The 22,975-nt window shown below is 43.1% G+C and overlaps 1 protein-coding gene across 1 annotated transcript in view; it reads left to right on the top strand.

Annotated features, from left to right (window-relative positions):
* Positions 1-22,975, top strand: part of FAM13C (family with sequence similarity 13 member C) — a 342,788-nt gene that overhangs the window by 601 nt on the left and 319,212 nt on the right. The window lies entirely within an intron of this gene.

The following is a 22,975-nucleotide window of genomic DNA, read 5'->3' as shown; positions in this document are numbered from 1 at the left end:
AATTTTATTTGAGAAGAAGCAGGCTATGGGTCAAATGTACTAATGGGTTGTTCCCATTTTGTTCCAATGGGGGGGGGGGGAAGCATACCCCTTTTACCAAGCTGTGGTAAAAGGGGCCCTGCGGTAGCATTGGTGCATGGATTTGCCATGCGCTGAGGCCCCCTTTTACCACAGTGGGTAAAAGGTTAAAAAAAAAAAAAAAAAAGGAAATGGCTATGCAGCCATTTCCAGGGGGAGACAGTAAGGGCTCCTGCACTACTACTACTACTACTTAACATTTCTAGAGCGCTACTAGGGTTACGCAGCGCTGTACAATTTAACAAAGAGAGACAGTCCCTGCTCAAAGAGCTTACAATCTAATAGACAAGTGAACGGTCGGTCCGATAGGGGCAGTCAAATTGGGGCAGTCTGGATTCACTGAACGGTAAGGGTTAGGTGCCGAACGCAGCATTGAAGAGGTGGGCTTTAAACAAAGACTTGAAGACGGGCAGGGAGGGGGCTTGGCGTAAGGGCTCAGGAAGGTTGTTCCAAGCATAGGGTGAGGCGAGGCAGAATGAGCGAAGCCTGGAGTTGGCGGTGGTGGAGAAGGGTACTGAGAGGAGGGATTTATTCTGTGAACTAATCCAGCGGTTAAAAAAATTCCCCAAATTCTTGTCATGCTAGAAATGGTGCATGCTGGGGAATGAACTACCGTTGGCTCCTGCAGAAGTCCGATGGTAGTGCCAGATTGGCATGTGACAACCCCACAGTAGCTCTACTGCGTTGTAAAAGGGTCTCTTAGTGTGACAGTACCTATGTGGGATACTGACAGATTGGGAGTAACTGGACATATGATAAATGTCAATATTATTGGCAACACTGTGACAAATTTTGGTGCCTTCATGAATAAAAAAAATTCAATTCTACATATGGTCTTATTAAAAGGAAACAATATGATTTAGCACTGAATAGCTATGTTCATTATTAATACAAGTAATATATTGCCACTAACAGTTGAATGTACTGCTGGTATTCAGTATCAAACTTGGCACAAGCTTATGTTATGAGAAACCTGTCCTTGTTGTACTTGGTTATGGTCAATTGATTTTGAAATGACAACCGTCTTGCAAAGCTGTCAACTTGCCCAGTTGCAATAGAGAGATTTTAGTCCAGTCCTGGATTTCTGACAACTCTATCTTTATGTTTTATTGGAAAGGCAGGCACTGATTTCAATGAGTAGAATCAGGGAGAACAAATATCAGATTAGGATGTAAAACCCGGTCTGGCCTAAAAGGTGTCTGCTGGAACTGGATAAGTTGGTGGTTATGCATCATGCTATATTATATACAGCTACCTTCTTGGTTTATAGGTTTGCTTGGCAATGTAAAATATTTATTATTAATATTTTCTTAAGCTCCTTTAGCAGGGAAACAGCAAGTCAATGCACAATACTACACATTAGTCCATTACTTCTCAACCCAGTGCTCAGGGCACACTCAGCCAGTCAGGTTTTCAGGAATTCCACAATAAATGTGTATGTGAGAGATTTGCATACCACAGAGGCAGTGTATACAAATCTCTCTCTCATGATTACTCGTTATGGATATCCTGAAAACCTGACTGGCTGGGTGTGTCCTGAGGACCGAGTTTGACATGTCAAATAAAAAGTGAAAGACCTTTTTAATCTGTTTGCTAAGAGAAAATGAATCTTGTTTGACGTTGACTAGATTACTTTATGATGCAGGCTATCCATAAATGCTCTCACTGTACAGCTGCAGGCCATATAGACGGGACTGCGATTCAGTATGTGGCCTCCATGTTAGTCCACTGGTATTCATGGACCATTATTTCCACATTTTGGCATTCTGAAAGCATTGTCTCCTATGCACTGTGCTAGTTGCATGTGATGAATTGTTTTGTATTAATATTCAGCTCTACTGCACCTAGCCTCACAATGGAATAAATACAGTAGAACAGGCAGTGACAGCTTGCAAGAATAGTGAAAAATCTTGGTTACTGGAGAGTGGTTTAAAGCAGAATGTGAAAAAACTGGTTCTATGCTTTGCCCATGTTAGTTTGAGCAGATATTGCTCTGCAAGTAAATGTAGATGGGATGGATAATCCCTTGCAGACTCTGTTACATCCATAGAGTAATATTGGAGGATGAGGGTGCAGGGAATTAAAAAAAAAGTGACCTGGGTTCTGGGACAGACTTTAGTGAAAGTTAAATATAGCTAGTGTCACCACTACCATTAGGGCACCCCCTCTGGCCATAGGGGCAGGACCTCTGCTTTTGGTCTGGGTAGCCTCCAACATAAGGTTTCTCAACCCAGTCCTCAGGGAACCCCAAGCCAATCTGATTTTCAAGATATCCACAGTGAATAGGCATGAGATATATTTACATGAACTGCCTCCATCGTATGAAAATATATCTCATGCATATTCATTGTGGATATCTTGAAAACCAGACTGGCTTGGGGTTCCCAAGAGACTGGATTGACAAACCCTGTGGAGAGTCCAACACCTTTTGGGCCCATCCTTATGAGCCAAACACTGAGGTCTGTTCTTTAATGAATCCAAAATAAATCAAACAAAAATATTCTTCATACTGTTACACTTAATCAGCTTGGGAATGCTTCCTACAAACTTAGAATTATTGCAATCCAAGCCTGCAAAAAGACCCCACTCCAGGCCAGGTTTTCTACACAGATCATTTACACAAGATTACATTACTAATCGCCACTCTCTTACAAATAAAACCTTAAACAAAAGATCCTTCTTCCTTGGGTTACATTTGAATAGCCTCTAAGAGCTTCCTCCGCTAATCCTCTAACTAAGGCCCAGATGCACTAAACGTTTTTCATCGTTAAATGAGCCCTTAAGGAAGAATTTCCTATCCTTTCCATGCACTAAAGCCTATTTTCCGACGACAGTAGCAGCTAACGAAAACTGAATGCAGATGAGCAATTCTTCTACAAATCCCATTGAAATGACATGCACTAACCTTTTCCGATTCGTTTAACGCAGGAAAACACCGTGAAATCTAACAGGAGTCTGTACCTCTCGTTAGGGCTGTCTGTCTGCTAGAAGTTTACAAAATCCATTAAAAAAAATAACTGGGGGGGGGGGGGGGCGAAAACGCGTCAGGGGCGTCCTTTATTGAAGCCCCAGGTCGCTGCTGCTCCCCTCTCCTTCAGCACCAAAAAAAGAAAAAAAAAAAAAAAAGGATCGGGAGGGGGCAAGGGCACTCGTCATGAGCGTCCTGTATGGACGCCTTGCCCCCCCCCATCACGAAAAATCTCCAATTTTAGCAGCCCCGGGCCGGCCCTCCTCCCTTCCTGTGTATTCTCCCACACTAGCTCCGCCTCCTGCCATGCTCCGGTCCCGTGCCCCGCCCCCGCCGCCCCCCCTTTGGTCGTGGCTGCCGCTCCCCCCTCCAACGACCCCACCCCTTTGCCTTACCGGCCCGTGCAGCGCCTGTTACCTCTGCTGCACGGGCAAGAACAGCTGATCGGCGATTCAGAAGGCCTCCTCAGACGTCCCTTCTTTCTTCCTGGGCCCGCCCTCCTCTGACGTAGGTAAACTAGGGCCGGCCCGGGGCTGGGGCTGCTAAAATTGGAGTTTTTTTCGTGGGGGGGGGGGGGGGGGAAGGGGGAGCAGCGGGGGGTGGGGGGGGGCAAGGCGTCCTTACAGGATGCTCATGACGAGCGCCTTTGCCCCCTCCCGAAACACACGTGTTTGTGGGTTTTTTTTTTTGTTTTGACAGCTGGGCCTTTGTGGCATGCGCAGAGCAGCCAGCATAACGCTTGGCTGCTCTGCGCATGCTTTAGGCGTTGATTAACGACGGGTTTAACGATGCTGTGATACATCCTACTTTGCAATACTGCTCCGAACATTTCTGGAGTGTTTTTGTAGTGCATTCCTCGTTTTTTAAAAATCGTTAAGCACTTTTACATTTCTTATTTTTTAACGTTTGGTTGATGCATCTGGCCCTAAATGTCTTAACACTATTGTCAACCTGAGGTTTATTCCTCAGCTTGCCATTGTTACGCAGACTTTGATCCTGCCACCCTGGCCAGCAACAATCCTAACTCCAGACAGGGTTTCATAGGGCAAACAGAACTCCAGTGCACAAGACTATTTTACTAAACCCTCTTTTCCTTCAGCCTTAATAAGAGTTGTAGGGTTTTTCCTTTCAACCTTCCCCCCACTAAGCTACCTTATAACTGACATATTCTCTGTTTCCTTGCTCCCATAGAGCTACAATATCAAATTAGATCCCCTCTCCCTTTTAACACACCAGCTCCTGGATTCTATAAATGGTGACTGTAGTTGGGTGGGCAAATCAGCATGCAATGCAGATTTGCGTGTGCACCTTAATTGATTAATGAGCCAATCAGATCCAGCACTGGGTTGCTAGCCAATTATTGATGTTAATTGGCATGAATTGGGATTTACACACAGATTGTATTCTATAATGATCCACATGTAAATCCTATGACACACGTTTTTGGGGTGCATGCTTAGGGGTTGTTTCTATGAATTATGTGCACTCTTATAGAATACACCCAATCTGTGCCTAATTTAGGGGCTAGCATTTAAATGCAGGCAAGGCGCCTTAAGTTAGATGCGGATTAGGTGCTTAGGAACTATTCTATTAAGTGTGGCTGCCCTTTATTGAATAGCGCTCAAAGCATTATTTTTTCCTAGACAATTTTTCAGTGTGATGTACTGAATCTAGTCCTATGTGGGAGATCAAACATAAGTCACATTAAAGGAACTCACCTCGAATTTTGGAGCTCCTCTGGGTTTTCAAATCCCTATTCTTGAGGGCTCCACCTCATCCCTGCTGTCCCTAGAACACCAGGCTGGTTCCTAACCTGAGGGAGTCCTGCTCCCATGTCCCAGGAACTGACCATTCCCCTCAGTGATTTACTGGAGCACCACCCCCTCACGTACTTATCTCCAGACTGGGGCCCTTTGTTAGAGGAATGCTTTCCCTATTTCTTGGCCTCTATCCTTTACTAGGAAGAGCTTTCTTCTCCCAATCAGGCATGATGTAGGTTACTAGGGTTGAGCCTTCCTTTGTTCTGTAATAATGGAGAGGCCTAACTCAGAGACTGGAAGGAAAGGAACTGGTCTTGCTCTGTATGTATTTCCCATGTCACAAAGATAAACACCTCCTTTTAAAATCCTCTTCTATCTCTGATGCCACAGTGCTAATTTGAGCAGTGGGAGGCTTGATGACTCATCAGTTTTACCTATCTCCTGTTAGCACAGCCCTCCTGCCTTCAGGCTCTATGGCTTTCTGGGAATTGTAGTGTAAACCCTTTTAAGCAAACCCATGCTTTAAACTTGCCTGCTTTTAATGAGAGAATATTCCTTGATTCTATATATTTTCCCACCGTATGACTTACAGGTATTGGCTGCCCATCACATGAGTAAACTAAGACCTTCCTTGGAAGATGAAGCTTTAAAGATAGTGGTACAGGCTTTAGTAATTAGCTCATTGAACTATTGTAATGTTTTGTATGTTGGTTTACTGGGTAAATATTACAAAGCTCATGTACCAAAGTCCACTGGTCACAATTTTGAATTTGGCATGAAAGTTCTTTGGTCACAAACTTAAGAGGAACTTGTATTTTTAAATAGATGGTTGAGACTTATAAAGTGTTTGATAATCACAGACCAGGCCAATTATGGCAGAGGTTGCAGGCCTAAATACCTTTTAGACTAGTCCAGTCTTCTCAAAAGAATCTTCTTATAATCACAACTGAAAAGCTTTAAACTTTTCTCTAAACTGGCTGCTTTTTTCCTGCTAGAATAGATCCAAGTAGTCAAGGAAGAGGTTTTGAGCTGTAGGTTTCTCACTGGCCTTTATTCTTTTGATATACTAACAATTTCACAGGTTTAAACTTATTTATAACCAGTTTTCATTGCACTAATTTTACTTTGTGCAGAGAATTCCTTAATTAGCATTAAAAGTCACAGAATTTCATTAATGTGATTTCTTTCATCATTCTAGAAATGGAGGTGCATTGAATGTAAAGTTAATTGCTGTTTTTAATTTCTGAGCTACGCAGGTTATTAGCAGATTAAAACATATTTAAACAAGGAAGCTGTGTTCTCCCACAGTTTACACTGTGTGGTTTGGAAGGGCCAAACAAACCAATCTTCAGCCCCGCCCCTAGCTCTCCTGTTGCAGATGTTGCGTTGGGCAAAATATTGGTAGAGGCATGGCCGCAGCGGCCCATTCCCATAAGAACATCCCTACTGGGTTAGACCAATGGTCCATCTAGCCCATATCCTGCTTCCAACAGTGGCCAATTCAGGCCACAAGTGCCTGGCAGAAACCCAGTGAGTAGCAACATTCCAAGCTACCAAATCCCAGGGCAAACTGTGGCTTCTCCCATGTCCATCTCAATAACAGACTATGAACTTTTCCTCTAGGAACTTGACCAAACCTTTTTTAAACCCAGATATGCTAACCGCTGTTACCACATCCTCTGGCAGCGAATTCCAGAGCTTAACTATTCTTTGACTGAAAAAAGATTTCCTCCTATTTGTTTTAAAAGTATTTCCATGCAATTTCATTGAGTGCCCCCTGATCTTTGTACTTTTTGAATGAGTGAAAAATCTTTTCATCTCCACCCGCTTCACACCACTCAGGATTATGTACATCCTAGCATCAGATAACAATGATTTGGATTATTCTTCCCAATGTGCATCACTTTGCATTTGTTTACATTAAATTTCATTTGCCATTTTGATGCCCAGTCTTCCAGTTTCCTAAGGCCTTCCAGCAATTTTTCACAATCTGCATGCGTTTTGACAAGTACCTGGCAGAAACCCAATTAGTAGCAACATTCCATGCTACCAATCCCGGGGCAAGCAGTGGCTTCCCCAGTGTCTAGCTCAATAACAGACTATGGACTTTTCCTCCATGAACTTGTCCAAACCTTCTTAAAACCCAGATCCACTAACTGCTGTTACCACATCCTCTGGCAGTGAATTCCAGAGCTTAACTATTCTTTGACTGAAAAAATATTTCCTCCTGTTGTCTATGCCTCTCTGAAATGCAAAAAGTTCAGCATTTGTCACTACATGAAAAACAGGGGAAGGAAATAGGAATTTATTTATACCTGTGTAGGAAGAGAAGAATACAGAACTGATAATTGGCAATAGCTGTATTTAACACACAGAAGAGAAGCTGTCATTTCTTTTTTGCTACATATCTTGATAAACTTTACACCCACTTTCATGCTGCTTCTTCCTCCAAACCCTCACTCCCACCTCTTCTGAATGTTCCTACCAAGGAAGACCATATTTCTAGCTAGCAGATGCCCGAAGCAGGAGCCCCACATAAGGCCGACTCCTTTAGCGCTTTTCCGGACTGGCAGACAGTTCTCAGCCCTTCATTACAAGCTGAAGCAGATAACTGTAACAGAATGCCCAAATCTTGCCAGCAAGAGGTTGCTGACCTGAGCTTTGCTCTCCTGTGCTGTTACTCATCCATGCTGTAATATAACAAGTGAAAATGACTGAAAGTCAGTAATATGCTTGATAACTGTTTCCAAGGTGTGACAGTAGAGGAGTGTGGTAGCCGTGTTAGTCCACTCTTAAGGTTATCAATAGAAATCAAACAAAATAAAACATGGAAAAGAAAATAAGATGATACCTTTTTTATTGGACATAACGTAATACATTTCTTGATTAGCTTTCGAAGGTTGCCCTTCTTCATCAGATCGGAAATACTTTGATACCAGTGTGACAAAAAGCACAGGAGTAAATATTTAAATATTGAATGGAGCAGGTATCATTTAAAAATCTCTGAACACATTTAAGGGCCCTTTTACTAAGCTGTGGTAGGGCAAATGCGCAGGTAGCGTGCACCAAATCGACACTACCTCCGGGGTAGTGCGGGCACATGGCAGTAATTCCGATGATGGTGTGCATTGTTTACCACAGGGGATGTTTCCGGCGGTATCTGGCAGCCTGATTACCGCACGGGTAGCGTGTGAGCCCTTACTGCCAAGTAAATAGGTGGCAGTAAGGGCTCAGGCAGTAAATAGCCATGTGCTACTTTTAATATTAGCACATGGCCATTTACTGCCCCATTTTAAAAAGGGTTTTTTTACCCACCATAGTAAAAATGGCCCTGCATGCGCCAATTTAATGCTCCCACACTAGCAGAGGCCACTTTTACCCGCAGCTTAGTAGAAGAGCCCCTTAGAAGCCTAAGGGTAGGAGTTATCAACATGGGCTACCATTATGAAGTGCTATTTTACTGTTAACCCCATATATTAATAATTCTCACTGTATAAAATGGGACCTGTGCTAAAATAGCATGAGTCAGTGGTAAAATAACCTGTCTTAACAATAGGCTACATTGATATCTATGCCCTTTAGCACCTTGGGGACAATTCTATAAAGGGTGCTAAAAGTTAGATGCTCAAAAGGGTGATAAGACAGTTAGCGTAACATAACTTAACATCTGTTCTGACTGCCTGCTTACACCTTGCAGTTCAAAACGGGTAACAGTAACATCAAGAGCCAGAACAATCCTCTCAGAGGACAGTAAAAGATTGACAATTCAAGTTAAAATTATAATTAAAAACCTTTTTATAGTACAAATTTCTGAAAGAGCAGAGTCTTAATATTCTTCCTAAGTGACAGATAAGAGTGAGATAACCGAAAGATCCTTGCAAACTCTTTCCAGTGACTGGCGGCTTGAAATGCCAGTGTCATTTCAAAGATTTTTAGTTTTTTCCTTCCTCTTGGCGAAGGAAAGGAAAACACATTTGGACGATTTAGCCTTCTATCTCTTAAGGAGACTGCAAATTGGAAATGGGAGTATAAATACTTTGATACCAGTCCATGTAATATCTTATATATTTAAAAAAAAAACCCAGGTTAATTTAAAAAGAACTCTAGCCTCAATGGGCAATAAGTACATAAGTATTGCCATACTGGGAAAAACCGAAGGTCCAGTGGCGTAGCCACAGGTGGGCCTGGGTGGGCCAGGGCCCACCCATTTAGGGCTCAGGCCCACCCAACAGTAGCACACGTTTAGTGGTAGCTGGTGGGGATCCCAAGCTTGGCCAGCTGAAGACTTCCCCCTTATGGTAATGAAAACTCTACTCTCCATGATACGGGCACCTGAGCATGCTCATTTTTCAGCGCAGACTGCCAAGGTGGAAAGAAGCGTTTTCCCGCCGGCTGACATATTTTTGGGGTGGTGGTTGGGGGGGGGGGGGGAAGAACACTTGGTGCCCACCCACTTCTTGCCTAGGCCCACCCAAATTCAGTTGTCTGGCTACGCCCATGCGAAGGTCCATCAAGCCCAGCATCCTGTTTCCAACAGTGGCCAATCCAGGTCACAAATACCTGGCAAGATCCCAAAAAAGTGCAAAACATGAAGTTTTATATCATGGCATCTGGGCACCCAGATACTGTTACAGAATGGAGCCTAAGTTGGCATTTGGGCTGATGTAAATACTTAAATGTTCGTACCTAAATATACAACTTACAGTATTCTGTAAGTTTGGCATCTAAGTGTGTGACCTGCCCATGCTCGGCCCACATATACATCTCCTATGCAGTTATAAGCTAAAGCATTTAGGCGATAACTTATACACAGTATCCGGAAAAAAACAGGACCTCCAACATTTTTCCAAATAACCCCAAAATGTCCTACTGCAGCAGAAACTTGTGCCTGAAGTACTTTATTTTTCAACAGAATGCAGCTCCAGCACATCAAGGTCACAAAACAGTTGAGCTCTTAATGAACTCTCATAATTTAATGAGCCAACAGCTCAGTGGCATTGAAGACTTTGTGAATGCATCAAAGTTAATGGAAGACACTTTGAACACTTATTGAGGGGCATTTTCGATATAACATCTAAGTTGGACGTTGAATGTTTTGTACTAAACACCCCAATTCCAAATAGGAAATGTAGCCATTTTTGAAACACCAAAACGTTTATCTTTTTTTTTTTTAATGGCCAAATGCTACATGGTTTTGTGCTCTGTGCAATTATCTTTTTAGTCTATTTTCGATTTTAAAAAAAGTGCCCAAGTGCAAACCACACAAAATCAAGCCATTGGGATGTAGGAGGAGCCAGCATTCTTAGTAGACTGGCCACACAGACATCTCAGGTGAGCACTAGGTGGCACTGCTGTGGACTTCATATAAAAGCTCCCAGGTACACATCTTATCCGCTAAGCCCTCCAAACCCTACCACACCCCCAACTGTACACCGCTAAAATAGACCTTAGGAGTGGAGGAGTAGCCTAGTGGTTAGTGCAGTGAACTTTGATCCTGGGAACTGAGTTCATTTCCCACTGCAGCTCCTTATGACTCTGGGCAAGTCATTTAGCCCTCTATTGCCCCTGATACAAAATAAGTACCTGAATATATGTAAACTGCTTTGAATGTAGTTGCAAAAACCTCAGAAGGGCAGTATATCAAGTCCCAGTTTCCTTTCCCTATTTGTAGATTCTACATGGAATGTTGCTACTATTTGAGATTCTGCATGGAATGTTGCTATTCCACTAGCAACATTCCATGTAGAAGCCTGCCCTTGCAGATCAGCAATGCGGCTGCACAGGCTTCTGTTTCTGTGAGTCAGACTCACAGAAACAGAAGCCTGCGCGGCTGCATTGCTGATCTGCAAGGGCAGGCTTCTACATGGAATGTTGCTAGTGGAGGAGTAGCCTAGTGGTTAGTGCAGTGGACTTTGATCCTGGGGAACTGAGTTCAATTCCCACTGCAGCTCCTTATAACTCTGGGCAAGTCACTTAACCCTCCATTGCCCCTGGTACAAAATAAGTACCTCAATATATATAAACTACTTTGAATGTAGTTGCAATAGAAATCAAACAAAATAAAACATGGAAAAGAAAATAAGATGATACCTTTTTTATTGGACATAACTTAATACATTTCTTGATTAGCTTTCGAAGGTTGCCCTTCTTCGTCAGATTGGAAATAAGCAAATGTGCTAGCTGACAGTGTATATAAGTGAAAACATTCAAGCATTACTATGACAGTCTGACAGGGTGGGAGGATGGGGGTGGGTCGGAGGTATGCATGGGGACATCAAAGCATATCATTGATATTCTAACAGGATGGGTGTGGGTAGGTGAGGGGAGGGTGATCAACAGAGACATACAGTTTTATGGTTTATAATGGGCTAGGAACCCCAGGTCCTTGTTAAGTCCTTTCTGTTGGGTGTTAAAATATTCAATTATTCTGACTTCAAAGGTCTTACGTTCTTGTATGGTTTTAAAGTTACCTTTCAGTATTCTCACTGTGAAATCACTGGTCCAATAAAAAAGGTATCAGCTTATTTTCTTTTCCATGTTTTATTTTGTTTGATTTCTATTGATAACTTTAAGAGTGGACTAACACGGCTACCACACTCCTCTACTTAATGTAGTTGCAAAAACCTCAGAAAGGCAGTATATCAAGTCCCATTTTCCTTGCCCTATGGGTGAAGGGGGTCACCTATATTTGGGTACAGTAGGATTTTGGTGAGTTTTGTAGGACTTGCAGTTTCTACCAGAAGTGTGACAGGGAGAATGAGATATGGGCTGGGTCCCCTTCTCTACAGCATACTGCACTGACAGCTACACTATTCCAGGGACCTGCTTGTTGCTCTAACAGAATTGACTATAACATCTGAAGTTGTCATAGAGACTGGTAAGTACTATTTTTATTCATATCTTTGGGGGGTTGGAGGGGGGTCAGTGACCACTGGAGGAGTAATTGGGAGTCATCCCTGATTCTCTCCAGTGGTCATCTGGTCATTTACAGCACCTTTTTGTGCCTTATTCGTTGTAAAAGCAGGTCTAGATCAAAACATTGAAGTTTTAGCCCTAGACATTTTAGTTTTGTTCCATTATGGCTATAAAACATTCAAGTGTTAGAAATGCCCTAAGCCCACCCTAATCCCTCCCCCAACACGTCCCTGTGTGATTTGGACACACTGCAGATGAATTGCATAGATGAACGTCTGCAAAATAGGCTTCAAAAACACTGATTTTGATGTTTTGAGAAGAAATACATCCAAATGTTGCTTCATGACACTTTATGGACATTTTTTTTGCTTTTAAAAAAAATGAGGCTTGTTATGAATTAACTAAGAAAACAACCCATTATACTAGTGTATTTTCAAAGGTCATACTAAATGTTTAAACAATTGCAAAGTATTTTGAAACTATTTAAGGGGTCCTATTTTTCCCAGACACTGTGTAGAATAGCGTGTAAGTGACATTAGGTGCCCATTTGTCATTTACTCCTGTGTGGGTGCCTAACTTCCATTTGAGCATCTATCTTGTGGCACACTATCCTGCTTATTTTCGAATGAGAAGGCCGGCCATCTTCCGACACAAATCGGGAGATGGCCGGCCATCTCATAAACCCGGCCAAATCGGTATAATCGAAAGCCGATTTTGGCTGGCTTCAACTGCTTTCCGTCACGGAGCCTGCGAAAGTTCAAGGGGGCATGTCAGCAGTGTACCGAAGGTAGGACTGGGGCGTGGTTACCAGATGGCTGACTTCGGCCAATAATGGATAAAAGAAGGCCGGCTCTGACGAGCACTTGGCCGGCTTTACTTGGTCCATTTATTTTTAGGACCAAGCCTCAAAAAATTGCCCCAACTGAGCAGATGACCACCGTAGGGAATTGAGGATCACCTCCCCATACTCTCCCAGTGGTCACCAACCCCCTTCCACCCCCCAAAAAATTATTAACATTTTTGTGCCAGCCTGAAATATCATACCCAGCTCCATCACAGCACTATACAGGTCCCTGGAGCAGTTTTTAGTGGGTACTGCAGTGGACTTCAGGCAGGCGGACCCAGGCCCCCTCACCTGTTACACTTGTGGTGATAAATGTGAGCCCTCCAAAACCCACCCAAAACCCACTGTACCCACATGTAGGTGCCCCCTTTACTCATAAGGACTATGGTAGTGTTGTACAATTGTGGGGAGTGGGTTTGGGGGGGTTGGGGGGGCTCAGCACACAAGGTAAGGGAGCTATGCACCTGGGAGCAATTTGTGAAGTCCACTGCAGTGCCCCCTAGGGTGCCCGGTTGGTGTCCTGGCATGTGAGGGGGACCAGTGCACTATAAATGCTGGCTCCTCCCACGACTAAATGGCTTAGGTTTGGCCGTGTTTGAGATGGCCGCCATTAGTTTCCATTATCGGCGGGAAACCAATGGCGGTGATCTCTAACGCCGGCCCAAATGTTGAGATTTGGCCGGCCCCAACTGTATTATCGAAACGAAAGATGGCCGGCCATCTTGTTTCGATAATACGATTGGGTATGCCGCTTTATGGGGCCGGCCTTAGAGATGGCTGGCCCCGTTCGATTATGCCCCTCTAAATAGAATTAGGGGGCTTTTGTATATATAAATAGCAGGCTTCTATGTGCAAAACAGCATATGCATATAAGTAAACAGAAAAGGAGGGCTAGTTACTAAGGTGTGTTGTAGCCACAGCCAGTTTTATTTGCCACTTAATGCACTTTAAATGGCAATAATGTACATTATATGGCCGTAACACATGCCATAACCATGGAATACTTAATAATGAGATTTGAAGCATGAAATGCATACAAAACACCTCGTACTATTTTAACAGTCTGATCTCTGATAGTTCCATGAAACTACTGTTAAGAGTTTCCGGTGCTATTTGGGCCTGGCACCGGCAGGGGCAGGATCAACTGGGGATTGCTCCAGCCCCAAGCCCACCAGATCCTAGGAATTTGTAAAAGTAGGCCCAGGGATCCTATGGGATGGTGGGTGAGGGGCTGTGGAAGAGAAGGGGCACTTTGGAGGGGTTTTGTGATCTGTTGGTGGGGGATGCAAGGGATTTATCAGGAAGCGATGGGAATGATCTAAGGGGGTTTCAAAGGAGGTATATGATGGGCGGCTTTTGGGGGGGCTCTCAGGGTGGAAGTGATATGGGAGGGGGGCTTCAGGAGTAGGAGGCAAACTAATGTGCAGCCCCTTTAAAATGTGGCCGAGAGGTATAACCACTGCAAATCTGTAATCAAACCAACACACAGCAGCATAGTGAGAATACAACAACTGAAACATTTAATTAATTAATTAAAAAGGAATAAAAGACCTACCCTCCAATATTCAGTCGATGATGGTCAACATTTTTTTAAACACTGATTGTCACCAGCTAAATTATCCCCTGATATTCAGTGTTGGGCCATGTCCAGCCACCAGCACTGAATATCAGGGGATAATTTTGGGCAGGCTGGGCACTGGAACTTATGCAGGTTCGGCCAATATTCAGCCAGGGCCTGCATAAGAGTTATGGAGCCCTGGCTGAATATCGGGCCTGGCCCACATAACTTTGTTTTTGGTTAAAAAAAAAAGAGTGCCTAAGCCCTCCCCCCTGTCCTATCTGTATCCCTGGTGGTCCAGTGGTGTCATTTGGAGCAGAAGCACAGTCCCTTTGCTCCTGCCCCTTGCAGTACCTCTCTAAAATTGCTGCTGCAACCTCTCACAACAGTTGCAGCCATTTTAGAAAGGCGCCGCAAGGGGCAGAAGCAAGGGAGCTGTGCTCCTGCCTGAATGACACCACTGGACCACCAGGGATACAGATAGGCTCGGGGGATCTTTTTTTTTGACCAAAGATAAAGATGTGGGCCTGGCCTGATATTCAGCTACTGGTTTTCATGAACACCTACCTGCATGGCTGGGGGGCAGGGAGGGGGTTGACCATGGCTGGGGGAGGGGCGAGGAAAAAAGTTATGTGAGTGCTGACCCAATATTCAGAGCTGGCACCCACATTTTAAAATGAATGATAACTCTGGAATGAGGGAGCATACGATGAAGTTAAGAGGAAATATGCTTAAGAGGAATCTAGGAAGGTGTTCGTTCACGGAAAGGGTGGTGGAAGCTTGGAATGGCCTCCCGGTGGAGGTCATGGAGGCGAGGACTGTGTCAGAATTTAAGAAAGCGTGGGACAAGTACATGGGATCCCTTAGGGAAAGGAAGAGTTAGTGGTCATGGAAGATGGGCAGACTGGTTGGGCCATTCGGCCTTTATCTGCCATCATGTTTCTATGTTTCTATTCTATTCATACATAGCTAAGCGGCCTTATTTAGGACAGCTTTTGAGCTGTCCTAAATTAAGCTGCTTAGATATGCGGGTGCCGACACTGAATACTGCCGGCACCTGCTTAGCCTGGGTCTTCTCCCCAGTACCGCCCCCAGCACCACCCCTGACCTGCCCATTTTGTTTGTGCAGTCTGTGGGGATATTCAGTGGCACTCTGGTTAAGTGCTACTAATTATGTCCCAATAGGCGGCGGCAAGTGATTTAAGTGGGCAAGAGAGGCTCCTATCCACTCTTATCCCCAGGAACATGTCTACAACCCCACAAACTTACCTCAACCTACACTACCCCAATTGCAAAGGACTCAAGTACAAAACCTATTATGGATCCAACTTCTCCTTAGGCAGCCAACTCTGGAATGCCCTCCCCAGACCAATCCAATCACTCAGTGACCATCTGCCCTTTCGGAAATCACTAAAAACCCATCTGTTCAGGCAAGCCTACCCAAACGATCCAGATTAATTCCTACAAACCCATCTATTCATCACATATCCAGGAGACAATGACAACGACCTAGACTACATCTCCTGCCTCATTTTCCCCCGCTTATCCCCTGTTCTATCCCCTTTCGCCTCATCGACCCCTCCCCCAATGCTCACCTACCCTCACACCTCTCCTACTCCCTCCGCCTCATCTACCCTCCAATTGCTCACACACCCTTGCTCATACTTCTACTCTCCTCATCCCTGCATTTCTACATTCCTATTTCTTTTATTACTCCGATAATACTCAACTTATTTCTCTCCACCAATACTTTGTAATCCCAATTACTATGTAAGCCGCATTGAACCTGCTTTGAGTGGGAAAACGTGGGGTACAAATGTAATAAATAAATAAATAAATCGCTTTGAATATTGGCCCCCTAGGAGGTAAAAAGAGTACACAATTTATTTATATAAAATATAAACATTTATGGGTTCTTTTACTAAGCTACAGTAACAGTAAACACTAATGCGTGCTTACCACAAGTTAAAATCCACTACTGCAGGGCGCGCTGAGGTTCCCCATGGTAGTTTTGTGTTTAGCATGCACTAACCATGTGCTAAAAAAATAGTAAATACTTTTTAGTGCTGGGGGCGTATTTGGGGGTGGGGATTAGGTGTGCCCAGCGCTAATTGCTTAGCACAGATGCATTACCACACGCTAACCGATTAGCATGTGGTTAGCACATGAGCCCATACTGCCTAGGAAATAGGTGGCAGTAAGGGATCCCGTGCTAATGGCCATGTGCTAATTGGAAAATTAGTGGGTGGCTATTAATGGGGAGAAATAGAAAATGCAGCCATTTTACTGCTGTGCTAAAAGTGGCCTCAGTGTGAGCAGTAGTCATACCACAGGGCACTTTTTAGAGCGGCTTATTAAAAGTACCTCTTAATGTAGGTTGTCTGTTTCCTTCTCTTTTTCTTCTTCCTATTCTTCGAGCTGTTTATATTTATGTATGTATGTATATTTTTTTAGTCCTTTTAGACATCTGTCTCCACCAGACTGTTCCTTCTGTATATATTTATTGAAGGGTAGCTGAACTGTCTTGGGCAATAATTAGTTGATGTGGACATTGATATCCTTGTACTACAGCTGTATTTATGTACATCTGTTGGAATATCTAACCTCCATGTTTACTAAGCTGCACTAGTGGCTGCTGTGTGCTAATGCCGACACAGCTCATTCACGTTGAATGGTCTGTGTTAGCATTGCCACGCGGCGTACTAAACAGGGAAGTAAATGTTCATTTGCTCTTGAGATAGATAGAGATGCAGTGCTCAGGCTGTCCTTGAGACATCTTAATTCTTTATTTTTGGGCTCAAAAGTAAGGGTTTTCCCGGATCTTTCCAGGGAAACCCAGAAGAGACGAAAGTTATTTTTATTACTGCGTTCAAGGGTAGTAGCACTTGGTGCAAATTTTCAATTAAAGTTTCCTTGTGTTTGCAGGATTCTATACCAAACAAAGCAATTTCAGTTTTTTGAACCCAGTCAGTTGGAGGATTTTTTGAAAAGCAAAGAGGGTGTGATTGTGAAAATTTAGAACCAAATGTAACACTGTATAGCAGCTTGGAATAGGTCATTCTGAATATGACGCAATCTGTTGATAATTATAATTGATTGAGCTTTGTTATATTAGCTTATAAATATATATATTTTCCCTCTTGGGTCAATTACATTTACTTGTGGACGATAGTCATTATTTGCTTTTTAGCACTATGATTTTGTAATTAAAGATGTTATTATTGCATGTATCGTGTAATATTCAAGATTGATTGAATATTGTATAATGAAAAAATTTGAAAAAAAAAAAAAAGGCCCATTTCTGACACAAATGAAACGGGCGCTAGCAAGGTTTTCCTCAGAGTGTGTATGTTTGAGAGAGTGTATGTGAGAGTGACTGTGTGTGTGAGAGTGAATGTGCGAGTGTGTGTGTGTGTGAGAGAGTCTGGGTGCGAGTGTGTCTGTGAAAGAGAGAGTGTGTGTGTGAGAATGAGAGTGTGTGCAAGTGCGTATGTGAGGCACAGTGTGAGAGAGAGAGAGTGTGTTTCACACAGATACAGTGTGTGCGAGAGAGAGAGTGTGTGTGAGACACAAACTCTCTGTGAGACTGAGTGTATGAGACCAAGAGAGTGTGTGAGTGACTGTGATACAGTGTGAAACATAGAGTGTGTGAGAGACAGTGTGTGAGAGTGAGAGAGAGAAAGAAAGAAAGACATTGACTGTGAGAAAGAGAGTGTGTGTATGTGACAGAGATACCTCCCCCTCCCCTCTCTCTCTCTGGTGTCAGGCCCCCCCCCTCTCTCTCTCTGGAGTCTGAGCGTTACTGTGCAGGACGCTGAGCTCTGGCTGTGCTTCAAGGAACTGACCAATCCTATTTAATAGAATGCACCTCCAACATTCTGAAGCCGAGAAACCTCGTGTGGTTGGTCACTTCTGCTTGTGACGAACCCGGAAGTACGTGATGTCAATTCAGGAGATGGATACAGAGAGCAGGAATGCCTCAGCCATGCAGTCAGCTTCAGAATGTTGGAGGTGCGTTTTATTATATAGGATAGGATATGAAACACAGGCGACCTAGCTGGATTCTAAGGGTGGGTCGTTGCGCAACCATGGCAGGGCAAGGCACAAGACTTAAAGGTACAGGGCTCGGGTACACCCCAGAAGTAAATGATGTCATGTTTTTAATTGATCATGCTGTTACCTGTAATCAGTAAAGCTAATGTTTGTTATTCTGATCTGTACTTTGTTATCATGTTGTTTGAAAGTGTGAATAGGTGAGCCCCTTGACACATGTGCTGTCTGTCTACATTAAGAGAAGGCCACCCCGGTATCGCAAGCAGCCAGAGGATAAGGTGGCAACAGCCACGTGAAAGGACACCACCATGCTTCCCGGCATCCCCCCGTGGCCAGCAGGGGGCCATTTACATCAGCAATGATATAAATTGTGTGCTGTTTTTACCTCCTAGCTCTTTTACTCCTTTTAATTTACAGTATGTATTTAATTTTCAATTTTTTTATTCTCAGCCTATTACAGTGATATGCATATAAGTAACAATTTTAGACAAGGTGTTACTTATGCATGTGTTGGATTTTCAATAATGGCAGCAACTGTAATAATTTAAACACCAGTGCTGATGTTAAATTATTACTTATATTCTGTACTGCTGATTATAAAAAAGGCACTAATATTTATACAGAAAATATACACATAAATGACTAGAATACCAGCATATACTTGCATTTATGTGCACTTACTCCTGTAAATGTAAAACATCCAGCTATACCCTATTCTGTAAAGGGTCCTTACATAAGTATTGCCATACTGGGAAAGACCAAAGGTCCATCAAGCCCAGCATCCTGTTTCCAACAGTGGCCAATCCAGGTCACAAATACCTGGCAAAATCCCCAAAAAGTACAAAACATTTTATACTGCTTATCCCAGAAATAGTGGATTTTCCCCAAGTCCATTTAATAATGGTCTATGGACTTTTTCTTTAGAAAGCTGTCCAAACCTTTTTTTAAACTCCGCTAAGCTAACTGCCTTTACCACATTCTCTGGCAACGAATTCCAGAGTTTAATTACATGTTGAGTGAAGAAAAAGTTTCTCCAATTTGTTTTAAATTTACTACATTGTAGCTTCATTGCACGCCCCCTAGTCCTAGTATTTTTGGAAAGCATAAACAGACGCTTCACATCTACCCGTTCAACTCTACACCCTTATTTTATAGACCTCTATCATATCTTCCCTCAGCCGCCTTTTCTCCAAGCTGAAGAGCCCTAGCCGCTTTAGCCTTTCCTCATAGGGAAGTCGTCCCATCCCCTTTATCATTTTCGTCACCCTTCTCTGCACCTTTTCTAATTCCACTATATCTTTTTTGAGATGCGGCGACGAGAATTGAACAAAATATTCGAGGTCCAGTCGCACCATGGAGCGATACAAAGGCATTATAACATCCTCATTTTTGTTTTCCATTCCTTTCCTAATAATATCTAACATTCTATTTGCTTTCTTAGCCGCAGCAGCACACTGAGCAGAAGGTTTCAATGTATCATCAACGACATCTAGATCCTTTTCTTGGTCCGTGACTCCTAATGTGGAACCTTGCATGACGTAGCTATAATTCGGGTTCCTCTTTCCCACATGCATCACTTTGCACTTGCTCACATTAAACGTCATCTGCCATTTAGGCGCCCAGTCTCCCAGTCTCGTAAGGTCCTCTTGTAATTTTTCACAATCCTCCCACGATTTAACGAATTTGAATAACTTTGTGTCATCAGCAAATTTAATTACCTCACTAGTTACTCCCATCTCTAAGTCATTTATAAATATGTTAAAAAGCAGAGGTCCCAGCACAGACCCCTGAGGAACCCCACTAACTACCCTTCTCTATTGAGAATACTGACCATTTAACCCTATTCTCTGTTTTCTATCTTTTAACCAGTTTTTAATCTACAATAGAACACTACCTCCTATCCCATGACTCTCCAATTTCCTCTGGAGTCTTTCATGAGGTACTTTGTCAAACGCCTTCTGAAAAGCCAGATACACAATATCAACCGGCTCATCTTTATCCACATGTTTGTTCACCCCTTCAAAAAAATGTAGTAGACTGGTGAGGCAAGATTTCCCTTCACTAAATCCATGTTGACTTTGTCTCATTAATCCATGCTTTTGAATATGCTCTGTAATTTTGTTCTTTATAATAGTCTCTACCATTTTGCCCGGCACCGATGTCAGACTCACCAGTCTATAATTTCCTGGATCTGCTATGGAACCTTTTTTAAAAATCGGCGTTACATTGGCCACCCTCCAGTCTTCCGGTACCACACTCGATTTTAAGGATAAATTACATATTACTAACAATAGCTCCGCAAGCTCATTTTTCAGTTCTATCAGTACTCTGGGATGAATACCATCCAGTCCAGGAGATTTGCTACTCTTCAGTTTGTAGAACTGCCCCATTACATCCTCCAGGTTTACAGAGAATTCATTAAGTTTCTCCGACTCGTCAGCTTCGAATACCATTTCCAGCACCGGTATCCCATCCAAATCTTCCTCGGTGAAAACCGAAGCAAAGAATTCATTTAATCTCTCCGCTACGGCTTTGTCTTCCCTGATCGGCCCTTTTACTCCTCGGTCTTCTAGCGGTTCAACTGATTCTTTTGCCGGCTTCCTGCTTTTAATATACCTAAAAAAAATTTTACTATGTGCTTTTGCCTCCAACGCAATCTTATTTTCGAAGTCCCTCTTAGCCTTCCTTATCAGCGCTTTGCATTTGACTTGACATTCCTTATGCTGTTCAGTTGGTTCCTTCTTCCATTTTCTGAAGGATTTTCTTTTAGCTCTAATAGCTTCCTTCACCTCACTTTTTAACCACACCGACCGTTGTTTGGTCTGGGCTTCCAGGATGGTGTTTTTGAACAGCATCCATGCCTGATGTAAATTTTTGACCTTCACAGTCGCTCCTCTAAGTTTTTTTTTCACCATTCTTCTCATTTTATCATAGTCTCCTTTTTTAAAGTTAAACGCTAACGTATTTGATTTCCCACGTATACTTACTTCAAAGCTAATATCAAATCCGATCATATTATGATCACTGTTATCAAGCGGCCCCAGCACCATTACCTCCCGCACCAGATCATGCGCTCCACTAGGTCTAGAATTTTTCCTTCTCTCGTCAGCTCCTGTACCAGCTGCTCCATAAAGCTGTCCTTGATTTCATCAAGGAAGTTTACCTGCCTAGCGTGCCCCAATGTTATATTTACTCAGTCAATATCGGGGTAATTGAAATCACCCATTATTACCATGTTGCCCAGTTTGTTTGTGTCCCTAATTTCCTTTAACATTTCTGCATCCATCTGTTCATCCTGGCCAGGTGGATGGTAGTACACTCCTATCACTATCCTTTCCCCCTTTACACACGGAATTTCAATCCACAGTGATTCCAAGAAGTGTTTTGTTTCCTGCAGAATGTTCAATCTATTTGATTCATGGCTCTCGTTAATATATAATGCTACCCCTCCACCAATTCGATCCACCCTATCACTACCATATAATTTGTACCCTGGTATGACAGTGTCCCACTGGTTATCCTCCTTCCGCCAGGTCTCAGAGATGCCTATTATATCTAAGTTTTCATTTAGTGCAATATATTCTCCCATCTTATTTCTTAGGCTCCTGGCATTCGCATATAGACATATCAAAGTATGTTTGTTGGTCCTATTTACATCATGCTTAGTACTTGACAGTATAAATTTGCCATCTTTTGTCTGATTTTTATTTTTATTTAAGGACACCTGATCTACTACGATCTCTTTTGCAATCTCACTATCAGGATACCCTATCTTCTCTGTTTTGGTGATATCTTTTGAAAGATACCTTATCCCGAACCATGCGCTTTTGAGCAATTGTCGGCCTTCCCCCTGTTTCTAGTTTCCTATGCTGTGGGAAAAAAGGCCGTGCGGTAGCGGAGGGGGCTGTTTTTCCCACGCGCCAGGGCCCTTTTTACCACAGTGGGTAAAAAGCCCCAAAACCAAAATGGCCATGCAGTAAGAAAACTCTAACTGTGTGGCCATGTGGCAGGGAGCCTGCTGGGAACTGGGCAGTGTGTGGAGATGTCCGATTACCGCTGGGTTACCACCGCGCTAACCATTTCCAAGGTTTTTTCCCCCCGGAAATGGAATGTGCTCAACCTGGAACTACCACTGGCGGCCACATTAGGCCGGCGGTAGTCCCAGAATAGCGAGCGGTAAGCCCATGTTGGGCTTAACGCCGCTCTGTAAAAGGGCTCCTAAATGCACACATATCATCAACAATGCATTTTCACAGGTAGGCATTCACATGGGTGGAGTCTGGGTAGAACTCATGTATATGTAAGTTAGGCACATATCTCCCAAATCTAGACATGAGTGTTTACATCAGCTCCATGGCTTGCATAAGTGATCGTGCCTAACCACATATACCCATATATACCTGACTATGCTAGGTGCTTACTTTTCTTTATAGAATAGCTTCCACATAAATGCCCTTTATAGAATTGCCCTCATAATGTGCTCAGTGTTGCTAAGCTTAGTCGGTTATCTTTAGGTGAATTTTCAACTCTACCTAGCCAGCTATGTTTTTAATTGAAAATTCTCCTAAGTCTAGTAGGTCAAAGTTTCTTGAGCTAGATTTACTGTTTCTGGGTTCCTCAGATAAAACCTAGATGTGTAGGATTGAAAATCTGTCCTAAAGGAGCAATTCTGTAACTGTGTGCCTATATATAAGCATTAAATCTAATTTAAAGGGCTTCAATGTCAGTGCGGGAACTTACAGATGACCAGAATAACAAGTGTTTCCGCAACCCCTACTTTGTATATTTTATAAGTTCTT

Source organism: Microcaecilia unicolor, chromosome 5 (assembly GCF_901765095.1).
Source record: "Microcaecilia unicolor chromosome 5, aMicUni1.1, whole genome shotgun sequence".
In the NCBI taxonomy this organism is placed as follows: Eukaryota; Metazoa; Chordata; class Amphibia; order Gymnophiona; family Siphonopidae; genus Microcaecilia; species Microcaecilia unicolor.
Note: the sequence above shows the minus strand (reverse complement) of the source record. Positions and strands in the feature narration are given on the sequence as shown.